The sequence below is a fragment of the Rhamphochromis longiceps genome, linkage group LG3 (assembly GCF_057381845.1).
Source record: "Rhamphochromis longiceps isolate RC_006_pf linkage group LG3, R_longiceps_female_GT1.1, whole genome shotgun sequence".
In the NCBI taxonomy this organism is placed as follows: Eukaryota; Metazoa; Chordata; class Actinopteri; order Cichliformes; family Cichlidae; genus Rhamphochromis; species Rhamphochromis longiceps.
Window position 1 is genome coordinate 50,730,826 of NC_140559.1, and position 20,788 is coordinate 50,751,613.

General features: G+C 40.9%; 1 long non-coding RNA gene across 1 annotated transcript in view; it reads left to right on the forward strand.

Annotated features, from left to right (window-relative positions):
• The window catches only part of LOC146675145 (uncharacterized), a 41,106-nt gene extending 23,345 nt beyond the window's left edge, over positions 1-17,761 (forward strand). The window contains exons 2-3 of the long non-coding RNA XR_014910647.1: positions 17,150-17,265; positions 17,346-17,761. This is a non-coding gene — a long non-coding RNA (uncharacterized LOC146675145). The remainder of the gene's footprint in view (positions 1-17,149; positions 17,266-17,345) is intronic.
• The last annotated feature ends 3,027 nt before the right edge of the window (positions 17,762-20,788 follow it).

Consider the following 20,788-nt stretch of genomic DNA (forward strand, 5'->3'; position numbering starts at 1 on the left):
AACATTTGCCGAGCTCATTGGCATTAAAGCCCCGTGTGTGAGGCTCCTGGGGTTTGATGCTTTTCCTCTCACTCAATGAGACAGCCCTAATGATAGGTGTGCCAAGGCAGCACAGAGACATCGATTGGGAAGAAATAACCAGATTAGTCCCTCATTGGGTCTGGAAGTACGGATAAGCTACAGAACTGGGTGTCAAGATGAATTGGGCCAGATATCGAAAGATAAATGACAGCTCAGTCAGAGTTTCAGGTGCAGTTTTGACCGCCGGTGCCAACGAAATGCAAAGAAATGCCACTGAATTTGCAGAGGTAACCTTTCATACTTATTTTTAAAAGTCGCCATTTCACGATGACCTCTCTGCCGAAAGTTATAGCCCATTGTTTCCTATCTGAGAACGCAACCTAAGTGGACTCTTAATGGACCGCTATTACATCGTGTGATGAGAATACAGCTGTTTGCTTGAGCATCTGGCAATTCAATATCAGTTATGCGAGACATATCTCATGGGCAAATTGATACAGAGTGCTCCTTTATTGAACTAAAGCAGGAACAAACTTTAGGTTTATTGAATACACCCCAGGTGCTCAATAACCGCCAGACCTCATCAGACGACAGGAGCTCTCTATTGAGCAACACAGATTAAGTTTCTTGACTTGAGCCTCTCCAGCTGAGAACCAACATATATACCCGAATAATGTCGAGGAGAGAGACTTAATGAAAAATAAGATACAGAGGAATGAAAGACAGAGCATATATTGGCATCCTATTGGCATCTCTCAGCCCTCGGCCATTAATGTACACTCTGACATGGTGAATAGGACGCAGTGGCTTAGATAAATAATCCTAATGAAGAGTAAGAATTTCAAAATGCCAGATTCAAACAAAAGTGCTCAATCATCTGCATCCCCCACTCCTCCTCCCCACCCTTTTCCTTGCATAGGTGCGGTTTGTGAATGTCCCAGCATTGTGGGTAGGCATTAATTCACCTGAGCACTGTCGCTTTATTCTTTCATACATCAAAATAAGAAGTGAGTGTTGTCTTTTTTTTTGTCTGCAAGTGTATATTTACAAATGAGGGCTTTTAATTTAAAAGAATGACCCAATCCGTAGGTGGTGTCAAAGACATGATGACGAATGCTTTGCCTGGAGACTTGCTGCAAGTGATTGGTTTTCTGTTGCATCAAAATCAGAGATTCATAGATCATGATAAAGTGGTGCTGCTGGGACAATGCTTCATTAATGGCCAGAAAGGGACGCAGGCTGGGGAGGGTTTCTGAAGTTACAATATTTTTCCCCCCTCATCTTCAGCTCAATAAGGTTTTAACAGGGTTTTTTTTCCCCATCCCCCTTTTTCTTTTTCAAATGTGGCCGACTTCAACTTGGCAGAAATTTGAAGCAAATACAAGGTGAAGGGCAGACACTTCACAGAAATGGCAAACTCAAATACTCAAAGTATTTTGCAGAGGAGCATTTCTGCTTGGAAAGATATAAGCTAGCTTACAGTGTATGTGGATGATTAGTAGGTAAGACAGTCCGCCGCCTCCTCTTTTGTATTTGTGGACATTTTCTCCTTCCTCCAATAGCAGCAAGCCTTGAAATCCATAAGGGGACCCCTCTTCAGCTTGATCTGTGCCCCTACTGTCTGTACGTGTCTTTAATAAAGACGCTGTCCTCACTTCCTGCCTACTCCCTTCTGATTCACAGCTCTATTTACAGTTCCTGCATGGCCCTGCCAAATCAGGGGCCCTCAAATTGGGTAGTTAAAGGAGCTGCGGGCGGAGAAACGCATTTTATCACCAGATATGCCTAGAAATCAATGCACCCTCTCAAATGGCTGTCACTTTATGGACCGTCAGGGAAATATGAGTGGAAATGGAGAAGCGGGAGAGTCGTGATGTGATATGAGTGAAGGCCTTCATTCCTGAGTCTTACCTCCCGAGTTGAAAACAGACATTAACACCAAGGGTCCCATTGGTTAAAACTCCCCTTTCTCTGAGTCTATTGTGTGCAGTCATGCAAGGTTTGTACCTGATTACTGGACATAAAATCACAAAAAAAGAAAGTGAAGAAAGTACCACAGGACAAAAAAGAAGAGAGCTAACATTAAAGAACAGCAGTGTGACTGAGCCCACAGAGTCACATATACATTTCATGCAAGCTTTTCACTAACGAGATAAGTAACAAATTACTTTTCAGTGCTCATCTTCCTTGCCACCACTGTAATATTTGTCAAAACAGACAATATATACTTCAGTACTAAGTCAAATGTATCTGTAGCCCCGGTGATCTCTTTCTACATATGTAACTAGGATAATCATCAGTCTTACTAGTCATCCAGGTAGGCTAACTTACAGGGAATATTTTTCTAAGTTTGGACAAGAATTGTTTTTGATTGGTTCTCTTGTTAGAATTTGCACCGCCTGTTGTTTGGAAGCCAAATCAGTGTCTAAGCACCTGAGAGGGTGGACTTGTTGTTCCACAATAAGTGCTGTAAATTCATCAGTGCTTTACCTCCCTGAAATTTAAAAAAGGGGCTGTAATATTACAGATTTGAACTTGTTTACCCATAGTGCAAAAGCTGGAAACATGGCCATCCTCCATGTCAAACTGAAAGAAACATCTACAACCTGTTGTAGATTTTTTTTGTTGTTGCCCAAGTTTAGATCATTTGTTAGAATAAATCTCCCAAAGTAGCTACTCAAAGGTAATAAGCTCTATTATTTTGATGAAATAATCAAAATTAAATTCAGTTCAGTTTTTTCTTTATATATTTTATATAGCGGAAAAATTACAACCACAGTTGCCTCAAGGCACTTTATATTGTAAAGTAAAGATGCCATAATGATAGGGAGATAGCCCCAACAATCATAGAACCTTTGAGCAAGCAATTGGTAAGCATGGGAAGGAAAAAGTTCCTTTTAACAGGAAGAAACCTTTGGAAGAACTGGGATCAGGGAGGAGTAACTATCTGCTGGTTTTGGGTTGCATAGTTACTCACCATAAGTCTATGTAATAATGTGTATCTTTTACAAGTTTAGAAAGGAACCCTGTTTTAACCCTGCTTGTAAGCCATAGGATCATCAAAATTGGATTACATCCCATCTTTGAAGCTTGTATTTAAGTAATCCATGTATGGATAGCATGTGAATTCCAGAAGCACCTGGGGTACAAATGAACTGACAGAAAACGTCTGACTGCAAGCCAATAGCAAGGTCAGATATTCTATGGTTACAATGCCTGAGTTTTAAGGCAAAAATCTAGTGTTTTGGATTAACATCATTGGTTGTTATGTTAATTAAACCTCTCTCTTATCACTCTCTCTTCACCATTTACTGGTTACAGCAGATAGCTGTCCCTCCCTGAGGTTTCTTCCTGTTAAAACAGAGTTTTTCCTTCCCACTTTCACCATGCTCATAGGGGGTTGGCTGACATTTGGGGTTATCTCTCTATTATTGTATGGTCTTTATCTTACAACATAAAGTGCCTTGAGGTGACTGTTGTTGTGATTTGTTGCTATATAAATTCAACTGAATGTAATAAAATTGCACTGAAATCTCTGACAGACTGATTCAGCTCCACTCCCACAGTCTGCATAGCTAGACTGTGGCCTTGGAAGTGATTGGAACACCTGCCTTCAATGATATGGGTGGGTGAGTGAATGCTTTTGGCAATACAGTGTATCATACTCTTATATTATACGGTATCTATGTGGCAGAGAAGTGTCTGCCAGGTAATGCTAATATTATTCCATTAACATTTTAACTGTCGTAACAAGAGAATTAGTCAATTGTGGCATAAATAAAGTCATCTCAACTCATCACCTTATCCTGGACAGTTAAAAGAAAACAAACACTTACTCTTTAAAGGACAATAGAGTCAAACAATCATCACACAGTGACACCACTGCGTATTTCCCAATATTAGGATTAATTCATTGTAGTTCATGTGCACCAAACTGACATAAAGTAGACAGTAAAGTAACATGATAATAATAATAATAAAATTCTTTTGATTCTTTTAGTGTAGAGAAATACAAGTAATTCACATTTAATGAACCATCCATTAACAGCCGAGTGAGTAAAATTTCAACAGTTTCTCATTTTTATCCACATATAGTCAGTCCGTTGTAATAAATCAAAGAAATGTGTCAATGCTTGGCTTGACTTCCCCGTCTTACTTCAGTGTGGTGTTTCAGGGCACAGATAATGTCTTTGTCAGGAAGCCTGACAACGGTTCAGACCTCTGACAAGAATCTCACGTGTTTAGCACCCCTGCCGTGCAACGTGAAAACGTTTCATCCGACAGCCAAGGGTCGTATTTACTACTGCATTTGAACAGTCTCTTTTGAGTTTGGTCATCTCAAAGTACATTCAAGGCCATTTTTATGGGTTTAGTGTTACTGATGCAGTTGTTTTACTGTTTGTATTCACATAGCAGTGAGCTACTACAGCAGTTTTGAAAGTCAAAGCAGTTTAACTTACATCAATCATGCACGCCACCGCTACATGCGAGAAACTGTAACGTGTCCATGTAATTGATCTGCGTGTGGCCATTGCCTAAAAGCTGCTGCTTTGGTCGTATGGAATACTCATATCAACTCAGTGGCAACCTGCTCTTTATTTAGAGGCCAGTCTCCATAGATTAGAACCCAAGGTCATTGCATAACACTTTGGACGCAGGCTGCCAACAAAGTAGCCTATCAGTCATCATCCTTAATGAATAGGGTGTGGTGTAAAAATAGATACAAAGACACGCAGTCAGAATACAAGCTTTCACATGCAACAGTGGCATTGGCACTTGGCGACTTGCACCTCTTATTATCAGTCCACATAGCTGTGTCTTTTCATGTCCAAAACGGTTATCTTTAGCTTGGTGAAGGTTATTTTAGGGACCATGTGCAGAATGAGATACACCAGACTACAAGGACAAACATTAAAGATCAGGTCTGAGTTCAATTAAGGGCAGTTTAAAGCTTGCATAGTAAACTCTTTTCATTCATTCTTACATTCTTATTTTTCTTCTACAAGAAATGAAACTGAAATATATGTAGAAAATAACTCACGACTAACAAGTCGCTTTATTTGATGAAACTGCACTGACGCATCTTTGAGAACGCACACATAGAAACAAAGCTTTTCCAAAGCTTGTGTTGATATATGATCAGTCTTTGCCCTCGTGGGATCAAGCCTTAACCAGTGCCCATCATTAGAAACTCTCTCAAAAGCAGGGATTAGCTGCTTGGTTTGATTTTAAAGGCGAGCTTAACGCCACGCTGCGAAGCAGTGTTTCTCTGTCTTTTCTGGGTGAAGATTTTAGCTTTGTTCACCTCGGACCACACGCAAATCCTCTACAGGCTGTGGTTCGGTGTGTAGCACGAATGACTGTTTTCAAAGCGGGATGCAGCCATTGTGAAATCACCCATTTGCCCAACTTGAGGCCTTGCTGGGTCAAAGGAGTGGACTGCTAAGTAATGACTTAACGCTAGCTAGTCCATAAAATGTATGGGTGTATTAAAAATCACTGCTAAATAACATGCATAAATGCTAGAATTTAACTGAGGAAACCTGTTCTACAGATGTTGACACAGCAAGCCATAAAATGTATCTGGTAATTTCATTAGAAATGCTCCAAATCGCTACAAATGGACTAAAATAAGCCGAAGCGGCTACATCCTCCTTTGACCTGTCACACAAAGCAGTAACTTTAAGCAAATATACCTCCTTTACAGTTGTCATGAAGACGGAAATTCACTATAGAAACCAATTATATATTTTTTTATGTGTTTATTTCTGTCTAAAGTTGAACATTTTAACATTTTGGAGTCTGTGAAAATCAATTTTTGCAACCATCCTTCAGGTTTTCTTCAAGTTGGCTTTGTTTGTCTGGACGTGGCTTGTGCAGCACCTGTAATCTGTAACCACACCCAGTGTCGCTTAAAAAGAACAAAAAAAAAGAAGATTTTTCAGGGGCTGCTAAATTACTTCTGCTAAATAACGATCTTAACATATTATATTGATAATAGCGTATGTATACATATTAGTACATTGACCGGTCTTGATGAAACTTTGCATAAACATTGCCTATTGCATTGTAAGTGCCTACTTCTACATGGCACATGCAAATATTTTATCAAAATTCCACAGCTATACGTATTTCCACATTTGACATTTCTACATGCAACTTCGTTTGCCGTGTACATATTTGCTGACGTCTCGAGTGTGCATGCTACGTTCGCACAGCTTGTGCACGCTGTGTATTTAAACAGTCAGCACAAATTTTTAATCTTCCCAGAGCAGCTGAGCGGCTGCTGATTATTGATCAAGTTACATGTTTGGTTAAGAAGACAAAGTTTGGATGAGGATCGTCATGTTGGGAGACACATTATGAAGCAACCCATTGAGTAAAATAGTTAAAAATATGACATTTAACAAATTTGTTATATTATTATCATGCAGTAATGTGTGGGAAAGTAATTTTGACCTTTGTGATGTGTTAATAAAGCATTTGTTGAAGCACAGTGTAGGAAACATTTTTCATATTGACTGTAAGAATGCAACGCCGTGTTAACATGCAAAAATCTGTATCACATTTTCAGTGATCAAACAAGCGCTGCGGGCTAGCAAAACCTGTCCATATGAAACATAGAGGAAAAAGATACATATACTTACTAAAATAAACATCTGTGAAACATTTTATATAATCACAATTAAGAAAATATAATTATGATTCTCTTAACAGTTGCTTATTGACCTGACACCAAAGCAAAAGCCTGTGGTAGTAGTGGGAGTTTGCTAGTGGGAGTAAAACAACAATGTTAAGGTTTCAGAAGTTTTTTTGGTCCAAAAGAACAAAAACCCCCAAAATACAGTAAAACCAGCCGTTTTAAAACTCCATTCACAACCATTAAAGTAGAAAATAAGCAAACAGGTTTCTTTGTAAGGCCAAAAATACTTCAGTCAAAGTGAACCAAACCAGAAATCCACAATTAACTTCAAAAACACTAATCTTGTAGCTCTTAAATCTAACTTAATCGTGGGGTCAGCTCCAAAAGATTCTCCATTACCTGCACGAGGCCACAGCCACACACAGAAATTGAGTTTTTTAACAGTGTTGTGTCGGTTCCTTTAATAAACCCAAACTGGTCCTTGGGATTTAGAAATGCAGGGCGGCAGATGGCCGGCCCCCTCGCAGAGTGGCTCCGCCAGCTTGGGCTAGCACACATGTTCCCTGAGTGCAATTAAGTCTAGCTGACCCCTCAGAGCCCCCAGCATCAGCGGGGTGTTTCCGTCACATTCCTCCATGCAGATGCTAGCACCGGCGTGCTCTATGTGCAAACCTTTGCCATGCGTATCACACTACGCGCATATGGCCGCGCCGTTAATAACGCGGACATGTTTTAGCGGAAAACGTTAAGGCAGCAGGAGACCTGGACTAAATTGAACATCCGTATGACAAATAAAGCTGTTTCAGGTTTGTACAGTAAGCACGGGAATGCAAACAGTGATAAAGTAATAATAGATTGCAAAGAACACGAATGAGAAATGTGTGCACTCATTCCTCAGCTCTTTAGTTGTTTGCTTATGCATGGGGAAGGGGGGGAGTGTTTTGCTCTCTTGCAGCTCTTAAATCAAATTCTTTTTTTTGATTGCAAAAGCAAATCACTCACCATTTGCAATGTGACTCCTGAAACAGCATCTCACTCTTCCTCCCCTCTCCTCTCCCCCCCTTATCCATATGTACAGTGAATATATCTCTTTATTTGCATGCACAGACCGCAGTGAGGCATGACAATAAAAGAAGCAGCTTAATATATCAAAAAATCTGTTTTATTTATTGCCATCTGAAGTGTTTGCTGGCAACAAAAATCATTCCCATACCAAATAGTCTTTGTAAGGCTTGACTGCTATTTACTGTCATGCGTCTCATTTTAGTGTTATGGGTGATTATGATGGGGAGGCCTGTGCCGCCATATATTAGCATGCGCTGAATGAGCTGTGGGACATGATGCCCCGTGACTGCAAGGTAAATGGAAGCCGCTTGCTTATGCAGATGCATTTACAGCCTGACATGAAGCGAAAATGGCCCACATCATTATGCAGAAGTGTAGCTATGAAGATATCCATGCATTTTTGGTGTATTTATGGTTCATCCATCAATCCTTCACCCCTCCCTTTTTTTCTGCAAGTGCACATCCTCCTATCAGCAAGTCTATTTTTTTTTCCCCAGTCGGTCAATCCTATAGTCCAACATCCATCTAATTTGGGATTTGACTAAGGGCCGACCCACTGTTCTCCGGATTCCAGCAGGGAAACCGGAATGCTTCAGTAAGGCTGTCACTCTGTGGGTAAATTACTGTGGTTCCCACTGTCCTGCAGCATGCCTGGGTCAGACTACGCCATATCTGCCCCTTTCATCCAATTAGGAAATGAGTTAAAACCCTTCACTTGTGCTGACACAGACAGACATGCGCACACATACGCACACACACACACATGCGCAAGCACAGGTGATGGCCGCTGCATCTGCCCCATCGGCCGCGCTATTTCTTAATTTAGATCTCAAGTAGGATAACCGGTCAAAACACACATACAAATACACCGAGGGATAAATAGACCGTCTGTCTCCCCACTTCCCCCTCTGTCTGCCACATGGTGCAGACACACATCAATTGATTTGGCATCTCTCTTCCCGTCTCCTTCTTTTTCTCTCTCTCTTTCATACACACAATCACATACACAAGCAGGAAGTCCCTCCCCTGGGGATGCAATCACTTACACACACACACACACACACACACACACACACACACACACACACACACACACACACACACACACACACACATATATACAAACACACACAAATATCGGGTGGCTCGTTGCTGGAGTGGACAGGCCTTTGTGAGATAACGGGCAAACGCAGTCTGACAGGCTCGGCTGGGCCATTATTGAATTGCAGTGAAGACTATATTACTTTAGAGTGAGATAAAAGACTACATACAAGACGGATGGGTGGGGGACATCAAACAAGACTGTGTCCAGATTGTGCCAGGACTAATCCGGCTGAAGGCAGTGCTGATTTCCCCCAGGCCAGGTGCCATTTCTCCTTGAATAATTCTTATGAGGAATCCAACAGCAGCTCCGCCTTTGTGCCATAATTTGTATCGTCTCTTCGATTCCCTTCCATCATATCTTGTTTTTTGGGGGCTTTTTTCTTCCCCAGATCTGGCCCATTCTTCTGTCTTGATTCTTGGATTGGTGTTGTGCAAAACTCAGATGTTACGATTGTTATTCCTCAAAACCATTTAACTTCATGTGTTGCACCCTCGACCCAGGGTTGTTTCGCAACCATGAATGGAGGTAGGTAGAGGCGGGGATCCTCAGGGGAAATACTTGTGATGGTGTTCGGGAGGTTTGGCCTAGAATGCAATATGGATCGCAGTGGAAGCCATCTGATGTCGAGGAAACATTTGGCACCTCGTGTCATCTGCTGAAGTTGTTTGCAGTCAGAGGCGTCTTTGATCTCCAGACAAAAACAATGTAAGCAGATGCGTTGTGTTTCCTCGCTCTGAACATCTTAAGCTGCAAAAAGGCTGACAGGTATGATGATGACAATGCTGTGAAGTAAGGTGATCATTACTCACTTCAAAGAGGGAAATTAACAAATAAAACAAGGGGAAAAAAGAAATCATGACAAGAAACTGAAATAACAGTGGCCCTGATTTTCCTCTGTTCTATTATCTGCTGTAAGGTAATAGCACTCTTTTGTAGCTGGCAGCACTGAATGGCATTGAACTTGACAGTGATGCTGGCATGTCGTTAATCAAATATATAAGCATGGAAATCATCTGGGCACCCCGCCATAGGTTATGCTCAGGTGGCAAGGAATAAAATAAGTGGAGTGAAAAGAGGCCTTTCCCACAAAGATTCAACACAGTTCCTGCAGACTTTAAACAACAACAACAAACAAAAAACTAAAAAAAAAATCAAGGCTGGCTCGAATATAAATCCATGGTCCACATTAATAAAATATCAATGCTCAGTGATTTGGGAAATCGATCTATTTGAGCTGCTTCTCAGAATCAAAACATCATGGAAATGTAACAGTCTCCAAGCTGTAGACATGACACATTATTAGAGTGTCCTCTGAAATATTCAGTTGCATTGTGGTTATGTTCACATGGTTGGTGTGGCTTATTCCATGCAAGTGCACTTAACAGAAACCATGGAGTTTTTGCACTTTGTCCAGGAGAGACCAAAAAGAATGCCAGTTGTGGCAAGCTGTGGCCAGTCATGAGCTGGTTTCAAACACAAGTGAGAGTGCCAATGTCTGACACAGTCACAAACAGGTCAAAATCCACTTGATATCAGAACTGCACATACATGAAAACAGTGGCGGTAACTGTCCTGTGAAATTACACACGGTGAGTGATTGCCCTGTTCTAGCAGTGTGCTCCATGTGAGAAAGGAAAACTTAAGATAATAATCCCCAAATTGGGAATACATTAGAAAAATTGACATAGCCATAGTTTGTGAAACAATTTCAAAAAGCATCAACAAAGGGGGCTAGAAGTGACCACATTTGGATGAGAGGGTGGCGTGCTAACTTTTTAGCTAATGCTAGCAGGCGTGGTTAGCATACTGCATTTCATTGAGATTTGTCTGCCATATTAGATGTAAGACCAACTTCAGTCACTAAGGGAAAAAGTGTATTCTCCGATCATTTTGTGGATGGTTCCTGGAGGTTGCTGGCTGTTGCTGGGTGATGTCAATCGCAATGAGGATGCTGCACCAAAAACCACCATGTGAGCACTTTGGCTTCTAGCACATCGCCATGGTTGCCCGTATGCATGGAAGATGATGAGTTGCTTTTCACTCATGACATAATGTTTGCCTCCAATGTAAAAGTTGTGCCTCAACAATGCGGCCAATACATAACACAACACATTAAAGATACAATTTTAACTTCAAAGGAAGCAAATTTCGTCTCTGGTCTGTATCACGTTTTTCAGTTTTACTACCACTCAGAGAGTAGCTGGTGAGTGTTTGCAGATAAGTCAAAACGGTCAGTCCTAACTACAGGTCACTGCGGCAAGCTGCTAGCAACAAAAGCAACTGTAAGGACGTTTTGGTTTTTTTGCCAACCAGAGAATTCATTGTTCCTTTGCAACAGGTGGTTGCCAGGTGGTGGCAGACCAGTCTCTGGCCAGTGTGTGACAGAGGTCTTATTAACTTGACAGAATATTATTATGTCTAAAATGGTGGACAAGTTAACGTCACATAGTTATTGGTCACATAGTTATTGGTCACATGGCTAGTGGTCATATGACTGCAAAACCTCAAAAAATATATGGGTGGGTGTCAGAGACATTTTGGGAATGAAATTGAAAATGCCTAAGCTGCAAATGCTTTAACCTTTTGACAGAACTAAACTGTTAAAATCTGCTCTCTAAGGCCCTTCTCATCTGTCTGGCTTTCCAGACAGTGTTTTATGAATAAAGTTTGCTTAGCAGAAAACAGTTTAAATTCCATCGCAATTATTGCTGCAAGAGTGCAAATATACTTACAGTGGCGTGTCTTTGCTCCCTTCCTGATTTCCTAATGTTTTTGCATATTTGTCACACGCATCAAACAAATTTTAATATTAGACAAAGTTAACTGGAGTAAATTCAAAATGCAGTTTTTAAATGATAATTTCACTGATTAACGGAAAAAAGTTATCCAAATCTGCCTGGTCCTGTGTGAAAAAGTAATTTCCGCTCTTGTTAAATCATGAATTAACTTTGATTAACCACATTTTTTGGAAAGCTGAGTTCAGTCTCACTAAACCCACTCAGGCCTGATTACCGGCAGCCCTGTTGAATCAAGAAATCACTTAAATAGAGCCAGTCTGACAAAGTAAGGCAGGGTAAAAGATCTTAAAAAAAGCAACACATCATACCACAATCTAAGGAACCACTGAGAAACAAAGTCACTGACATCTATCAGTCTGTAAAGGATTACAAAGCCATTTCTAAGGCTTTGGGATGCTATTGAACCAGAGTAAGAGCCATTATTCACAAATGGTGACAACATGGAATAGTGGTGAAGCTTCCCAGAAGTGGCTGGCCAACCAAAATTATTCCAAGAGAACATCAATGACTCATCCAAGAGGTCACAAAAAAAACTGAGAACAACATTAATGAACTGCAAACTTGTTAATGTCAGAGTTCATACTTCCACAATAAGAAAGAGACTGTGGAAAAATGGCCTCTGTAGGAGAGTCCAAGGAGAAAACCACTGCTGACCAAAAAGAAGACAAAAGCTCGTCTCACATTTGTCAAAAACATTGTGATGATCCCCAAGACTTTTGGGAAAATACTCTTTGGATTGATGAGACAAAATTTGAACCTTACGGAAGTGTGTGTCTTATTACATCTGGCATAAATTTAACACAGCATTTCAGAAAAGGAACATCATACCAACAGTAAAATGTGGTGGTAGTGTCATGGTTTGGGACTATTTTGCTGCCTCAAGACCTGGAAGACTTGCTGTGGTAAATGGAAGCATGAATTCTACAAAAACATCCTGAATGAGAATGTTTGGCCATGTGTTCATGACCTCAAGCTGAAGTGAACTTCTACAGCAGGACAGTGATTCAAAACACACCAGCAAGTCCACTTCTGAATGGCTTAAGAAAAACAAAGTGAAGACTTTGGAGTGGCCTAGTCAAAGTCCTAACGATTGAGATGCTGTGATATGACTTTAAAAAGGAGGTTCGTGCTCAAAAACCATCCAGTGAGGCTGAATTACAGAAACTGAAAAGATGAGTGGGCCAGAATTCCTCCACAGCGCTGGAAAAGACTCATTGCCAATTATCACAAATGCTTGATTGCAGTTGTTGCTGCTAAGCTTGGCTCAACCAGTTATTAGTTTTAGGGGATGATCACTTTTTTTCACACAGGGCCATCTAGCTTTGGATTTTTCTCCCTTAATAAGAAACACCTTCATTTAGAGACTGCATTTTGCATTTACCTTGTCTAATATTTAAATTTGTTTGATGATCTGAAACATTTAAGTGTGACAAACATACCAAAAAATAGGAAATCAGGAAGGGGGCAAACACTTTTTCACACCACTGTACTATGATCCTGCAATGTCTCGTTTAAAATCACTAGTTCTTTCCAAGTATGAGGTTTACTACTTGGGAGATGTAGTCCAAGTGTAGTGTTAGCCTGGCAGTGTGAGCCTTTGAGTCTGACCTTAGGACTAATGAAATCCCTGAGCTACAGACCACACACATGTGAATACGAAATGCAAAAAGACAGCCAACCGAGAGAACTATATGAGGTGAAAATTAAGAATTATTCATAGTCCTAATATAGATTCTCATTTCTACTTTGTACGTTACCTTTTTTTTTTTTGAGTGGATCTTCTGCACATGCACAACCTTTATGGATACTTGCACAAAATAATGAGGGGAAAACCTTTCTGCACACATTTGTAAACACGCTGTAAAACGCTTATTTGTGCTCGAGAGGCTCGTGTCATGCAGCAGTTCTAAAATTGAAGGCCTCGCTGCTAATGTAATGCACGTGCAAGAATGTAATCCTAACCTTTTGTAAGTTTATACAAGGCCTTTGAAGTAGAGCACCTTTCCAAATACTTATATGTAATTCAAAGAGTTTGTCAGAGCAGTTCGATTGACAGTCTGTAATCTTCTATTGTCGCCCCCTTATATAACCTTATTTTTCCTGTAATTGGAGTAGTCACAGTTCATTATAGATTAAAGTCTTTTTTTTAATCATTTATCCTAGATTGAATTCCCTGTTCACCCTGTAGTTTGTGTCAATGACTGTGAGCTAAAAGCTTTCAGACCCCTCTAGAAGAACAAAGTAAAGATATACTTGCTATTCTCTGATTGAAAAACTGGGTTGCGTGTTACCCCTCCCAACAAATGCTCCGCCTGTTGGGGGGTGTTATAGAGCAAGACAGCCTTATTGTCTTATTTATTTGCTGATGTGATTCACAACACCATAATAATAATTAACTGAGGTTATTAATTTTTAATGAGAGACCTAAATGGTGCACCCTAAGGGCCTATAACCTCTGGTTTTAATTAATATGTGGTGGGTGCACATTAGGCTTTCAATTAGAGTGAGGGGAATGGCCGGGCAATCACTGAACACTTTTAATCCATATGCTCATCAATGGTCCAAGTCATGCCTTTTTAATCAGGCACACCAGACCTGAAAAAGAGCAAAAAACACATGTACATCAGTCATTCGGCGGCAGCAGCGAGAGGAGCTAGAAGTGATTCTGGACTCGGAGAAAAGTGCCGTGTTTATTTTAATGAGCTTGGCTAAAGACAGTACTGTGGCATGGAACAGCGAGGGATTTTAGAGAGAAGAAGGAGGAGGAGAAAGTGGAGTTTTTCAAGAAGAGCTGGGAGGGGAGGTGGGATTAATGAGATGCAAATTAGTCCCCATTTTTTTTTCAAACGGTGACAGCTGAAGCGTCGCTTTGACAGGGGACACTGTCAGTCCAACAAGCCCAAATAAACACTTCTCTGTTTTTGCCGCACAAACAAATGGCTTTCCCAACGTGCCAAGACGTGGCACATTCAGCTGGCTTGCCGCAGGTGACTTAATGTCTTTTGCGAAAATGAGAATCATGTGCCATGAGGAGATACTTCCAATGCATGCGTGTTGGACGGGGGTGTTTGTACATCTTGTAAGACAATACCCCCAATGCCATCTCTTCCCAAGAGCGCACACAGAACCCAAACCTTGGCTGAATCACTGGATAAACCAGGTGTTTTTATGTATGTTGGGAAGTTTAATTTTCCTCATAATGGAGAGTCTTTGCTTTTAAGATAGATTTGAATAGAAAGGTTTATGACTAATTAGTGAATCTGTTTTTAAGCCTATATATGTGGAGGAAATGAAATGCTGCTTACTTTAATCACAAATTTAAAAAGCAAATAAAACAAAACACATGAATTTAGTTCTATGGCGCAGGCATAAAGTATGCAGATATAAATGCAGGTGAGACGAATCTTTTTCGAAATGCGTCAGAGGAGAGCGCGCAAGCCTGCATTAAATGACATCAAAGCGCTTCACAAGTAGAATCAGCATTTGAATTAGAGAAGAAAGGGGGGGAAAATAAAAATAAATTGAGACAGAGCGGTGACACGGTGAGGGAAATAAAAGCGAGATTTATGGAGGGAAAGGAAGTCAATAGATACATAGACAGGTAGACAGAGAGAGATCGGGAGGTGGGGGGGCGTTGTGCAGCAGCTAATGCACACCAGCAATTATGGGCCATCATAATCACAGCATCCAGTGACAACATAATCATAGCACAATCAGGTGGCAAATCAGAGGCAATTTGCAGACTATCTGTACAACTTGGAGGGGCTGGCGAAATTCCCCATTTGTGTGCAGCAGGCTGAGAAAGCTTAATTATCCTGATGAGGGGGTGGCAGGGAAGGCACCAGCGACCCCGGCATGTGCTTCGAGCCACCTATGAGACGAACGACGAGCGTCTTTTGAGGCCTTAAGACACCTGGAAAGCGGATCTGTGGGCATCACCGAGAATTCTGTTGGCAACAAACAGGTGTCAAATTGATCCTGATTGAGAAGACAAGGAGGAACAGATGCACGAGCCGCTTGCAATTGGCCCTGCGATCTCCTCTCCCGCGGCTGTATGTTGCGTGAGCTTTCTGCACCATGTGGGTGCGTTTAAATATATCATGCATGCGCTTAAAGAACTTCGACGATGAACTGCAAGAACATCCTATTTTCTTGCCACAGAGGCTGATTGTCTTGTCAAATTCTGGCTGCTGGCCGAGATCCGAGCATAATGATAATCTCTGAGAATTGATAATGTATTCACGTATAGGGAATGCAAAATTCGAAATCTACAAGGAGACAAAAATAACTGCAGAGGAGAAGCTCATGAAAATTTCTGTGTTCAAAGAAAAAAAGGAAACGAAATACCTTTGGGTTATGTTATTAAACTTAGAAATGAACAACAAGGAAGCTGAATTAATCTCCACCATGAAGGGGAGCCAGATAATTCCAGTTGAGCAAATTGAATTGGAATGTAAATGTTAAAAATGATCCACATGCCGTCCCTGGGTTCCTGTGAGCACGGGCTCCGAATTCTGTCTGCGCCTTTCCCTTCATTGCTCAAATATGTGGATAACAACAAAATTAATTATACATATTAATGCTTGCTTGCCAATTTTTCATGCGCATCTCCCCGAAAACGGCTTTCTTCAAAAAGCACCCGTCTAGAATTTGAACTAACTAATCTCCAATTGCCTGGGGAGAGAAAACAAGCACTTTGAGGGAATAAGTTACATTCTGTTGCGGCGTTTACACGTGTGGCTGAGCACAGAACTTCAGAGCTGGCATTTCAATCGGGAGCCATCAGAGGCATCCTTGGCAGATAAGAGGAGCTGCACAAGCTCTTCTGCTCTAAACTCTAATAGCATGTTTACGCTGGAGATACACTCTGCATACAGTAGAGTGAATTGGGGGCTACACTGAGACCTTCTGCAGAAGCTTAGTTTTCACTGGCCTATATTCTAATCAAAGGAAAACTTAAATGTAATGTTTATTAAAGTGGGCCTGTCGTGCTTTTCCCCCCTCCCAGTACCATATTTTTGTTCTCGTAATGTACGAGATTAACTTTACACGATTCACAGTTCAAAATAGTCCTTCTTTATGTTAAACTAGACAGTACATCCAATATCGGAAACAAGTTGTTTTCAGTTGTTAAAGCAAACTTTCTTGACTTTTCTCCTCATAAGCAGAAGGTCTGAACAGCCGGTGGGTGTGGCTTCTATAGTTACAGCCAGAGCCAGCATTTAGAGCAGTCTGAAGTGACATAACAAGGAGCCTTGCATCGTTATTATTTGAGTTTGGCCAACTTCAGTGTGAGCATTCAAGATTGTAAAAGCAACCAGGCATAACACTGTGACCATGTGTTATATTGTGTTGGTCGTCGGTTGCTGCGCAGCCCTGATCTAACAAGACTGTTAGGGTCCTGGGTCGCCCTGGGCAGTTCTGGACATGTGTATTTTTGGTGCTGCTGTTCCTCGTCTTCCTGGTTTGTGTGCTGAGCACTGGTCTACAGGAGTCTTGTCTTGTGTGTCCTGCCAGGTGGCTGGCCACGCCTGAGGACCTCACACACCTGCAGCTGATCTGGCTCGTCGGGGGAGCTACATAGGAGTGTAGCTAAGAGCTCCTCGAGGCGGGATCGTTGAGTTGCACTCCAAGTTAGTGTGTGTCCAAGTATAGTATCGTGCCGGCCCGCGGAAGTCAATGTTTGACGGCTGCCTCTGTTGTTTCCCTGCAGGAGGAGCGTGGAGCAGAAAAGGACAGCACGCACGGGGAGTGCGGAAACACAGGAGCGGAGAGCACGAGCACGGACGTTTGAGCGAAGACACGACACGGGAGTCTAGGGAGCTAACGGGAATTTATTGTGTTCTTGTTATTTACTTCACTGTAAATAAATGCACTGCCTTCATTAAAGAGTCCTCCTTCCTCACATCCTCATGGTTGGCCGTGACAAATACACAAACTCTACTAGACCCCTGAAGGTGTGCTGTGGTATCTGATACCAAAAAGTTAGCAATTAAACCTTTAAGTCCTGTAAGTTGTAAGGTGCAAGGACTTGGACTTGGATTCGACATGTTTGTCCAGCACATCCCACAGATTCTCAACTGGATTGAGGTCTGGAGAATTTGGAGGGCAAATCAACACTTCAGACCATTCCTGAACCATTTTTGCTTGGTGGCAGGGCGTCCCATATGGAAAAGATATATATAAATCTTATAAAGTTTGTATCTGTCTTGTGTGAAACTTGTATGAAAAGCATATAAGAGTGAAAACAGATATAAGATCCCTTGAAAAATTATATAATGAAACTTGTATGTTTTGGATACTTACTAAAACAATGTATGAAAGTAATGCGAAAGTGGCCACTTTCATGAGTAAATCATGTAAGCCTTATATGATTTACTCATGAAAGTGGCCACTTTCATGAGTAATCACATATAAGTTTTTACTATTTCTTTTCCGTATGGGGTATTATCATCGCCCACAAAACAAATGGTTCAAATGTCAAAAACCACCTACTGGCACCATGGGAGCTTATTACTGCAGTATATCTTTGTGCTTTTTTGTACTCTTTAAACTAAAACAAACTGTAACAATGACATGATGTGTTAGGACAGCAAACTTTTTTCATCATCAGCAGAGTCCCTCCATGTTGATTCTGAATAATCATCGTTTCCTTTAAGCCACTGTCAGAGATCATCAAACATCCACATGTAATTTTTCTAAAGCCTTAAAGCAGCTACCATGTGTACATACAGAATGACTCAGTCGCTAATGAAAAAAATGCAATTGAAAGAGTTACATCTCCAGCGCTGTCAAGGCCGTTTGCGTTTGCTCTTCAAAACTCCTTTGTTATGTCAGATAGATTTCCTGGATTGCTCCCAATATCCTTAAGGCTTATTGGAGTGATGCATCCACACAACCCACAAAGGACACCCAAAGATAACAGGAAAAGTTGGACCTCTTCCTAAAGTGAGGTATTACGGTGGTTAGCCATGTGGTGCACTGGGATTCGAATCCACAGCATAACAGGTTTATAACACATGGTGTAAAGATTCATTGGCGTGATCACCGAAATTGACTTTTAAGTGACCTGCTTGCTATAAAAATGAGGCTAATTATGCCGGGATGGGATCTTGTAACCTTTGTGAAAATATCCCATCTATCGATGCCTTAATTTTAATGACACGTGTGACCTTTGTAGTCGCACCCTCGAGCTAGACAAACACAGAAGAGAGATGTCTTGGCTTATTCCGGTGAGCTCAGAGATGCTCAGCCTTGCTGAAAGCTCGTTTCATCTTTTACATTTGCAAAGCCTCCGCTCTGCTTCCTCTTAGCTGTTTTTTTCCCCTTCTTTTAATTTAGTTTACTCCTACATAATTCAGATTTCACTAAATTTAAATAAAATGTTACTCACTTCCAGCTTGAATTGTCAGCAGCAGATTATTGCAACATGTGGCGGTGTCGACAATGATTAATGCGTCACGAGAGCATGGGAGCTACTCCGCTAGTGGTGCTTATCCTATGTGACATCATTTATGTTTATCATTACATGGTCAACACACCACATGCACTCTGCATTAGTGTGAGAGGATTTTAATATGATGTCTGGCTGTCAAACACGCATCATGTTAAAATCCTCTCGTGCTATTGCAGAAATAGGTTTAGAAGACCATATGTGTGGCTGAGGGCAACAAATCATGTTTTCCACCACAGACGACTAACAAGTGGAAAAAATAAGTCAGTTGATTTTCTTCTTATCTTAAAATCGTATTATTCTTATGAGAAAAATCTAAAAAGAATTGTAGTGCCTGATGATTACATTAGATACATTGGAAAAAGTTTTTCTAACACTCTATATAGGAGTGCTCTGCAAGTCCATATTTTCAGGCTCCAAAGGCCAACTGAAACTTGTATGGATTTCTTAAAAAAGAAAAGAAATGTTGACGAGTCAGCAGTGGCAAGCTGTAAGTAAAATAATACCACTGAAATGTTTATCTTGTGTCGATAACTGTGCTGAATATCTTGTGACTACAGTTTCACAGAGTACACTGCTCTTTATAACTCAGTGCTATATTCTCCTCTCTATTTGATTACTAAGACACATTCTTTTTTGTTATAGTGTTGCTATTTGTCTCGGGTTCAAACCCACATTATGACATAGGGGGTGGCTGTAGCTCAGGAGGTAGAACAGGAAGGTTGGTGGTTCGATCCTTGGCTCCTCCAGTCTGCATTTCAAGTATCAAGATACTAACCCCAAGTTGCTCTCCGATGCGTTCATCGGCGTGTGAATGTACTTAGGTAACACTGAGTATAGATAAAGTGATTGGGTGAATGTGGCATGTTGTATAGAGTGCTTTGAGTACTCCGGGAGAGTAGAAAAGCACTATATAAGAATCAGTCCATTTACATGAGCTAACCAGCTAAGTAAGGAGACACTCTCTACATCATAGTGTTTTGACCTCTTGGGCTGATCAGTCCTTTGTTATGGTTAACTGTCAACCAGAGCCTTCAACTGAATCTACCGTTGTTATTGCAAACCCTATCAGATCTTAGCACATACGTCAAACCCAACTAAGCATTACTAAAGCATTTACATGCTATCCCTTCCTATTCTTTTCATAAGCTGTATAAATGTCACACTTTCCCACTGTATGTTGTTGTATTCTATTCTAATATCTACACTATGTAACTTCACCATATACCAGTATAACAATAAACACCCCACTGCAACAAACTTTCACTAATTTCTTGAACAATGTTTACTTTGTTTAGACTGTTGTGTTTTTAAAAATGTGATGCCTATTGTATTATGCATAACATACACACTGAGATGCATAACCGCTTTTGATTTCTAGTAAATCCTTTGAGAATACCTAATAATCCCGTATATCACTGACTACTTCAAACTGCTATTTATGGGTTGGACCCCCTTTTGCCTTGAGAGTTGCCTTTAATTTTTACAGATTCAACAAGGTTCTGGAAACTTTCGTCAGAGATTTTGGTCAATATTGACAGTTACTGGATTTATTTACACTCTCCCATTCCACTGCATCCCAAAAATCCCAAAATTCTGATCTTATCATCTAAATATCATATATAATATAACACAATATTGACGATCCTGTGTGAAATATAGCCTCAGTTTAAGCTAACAGGAGTGGCAGCTATTGTGGTCTT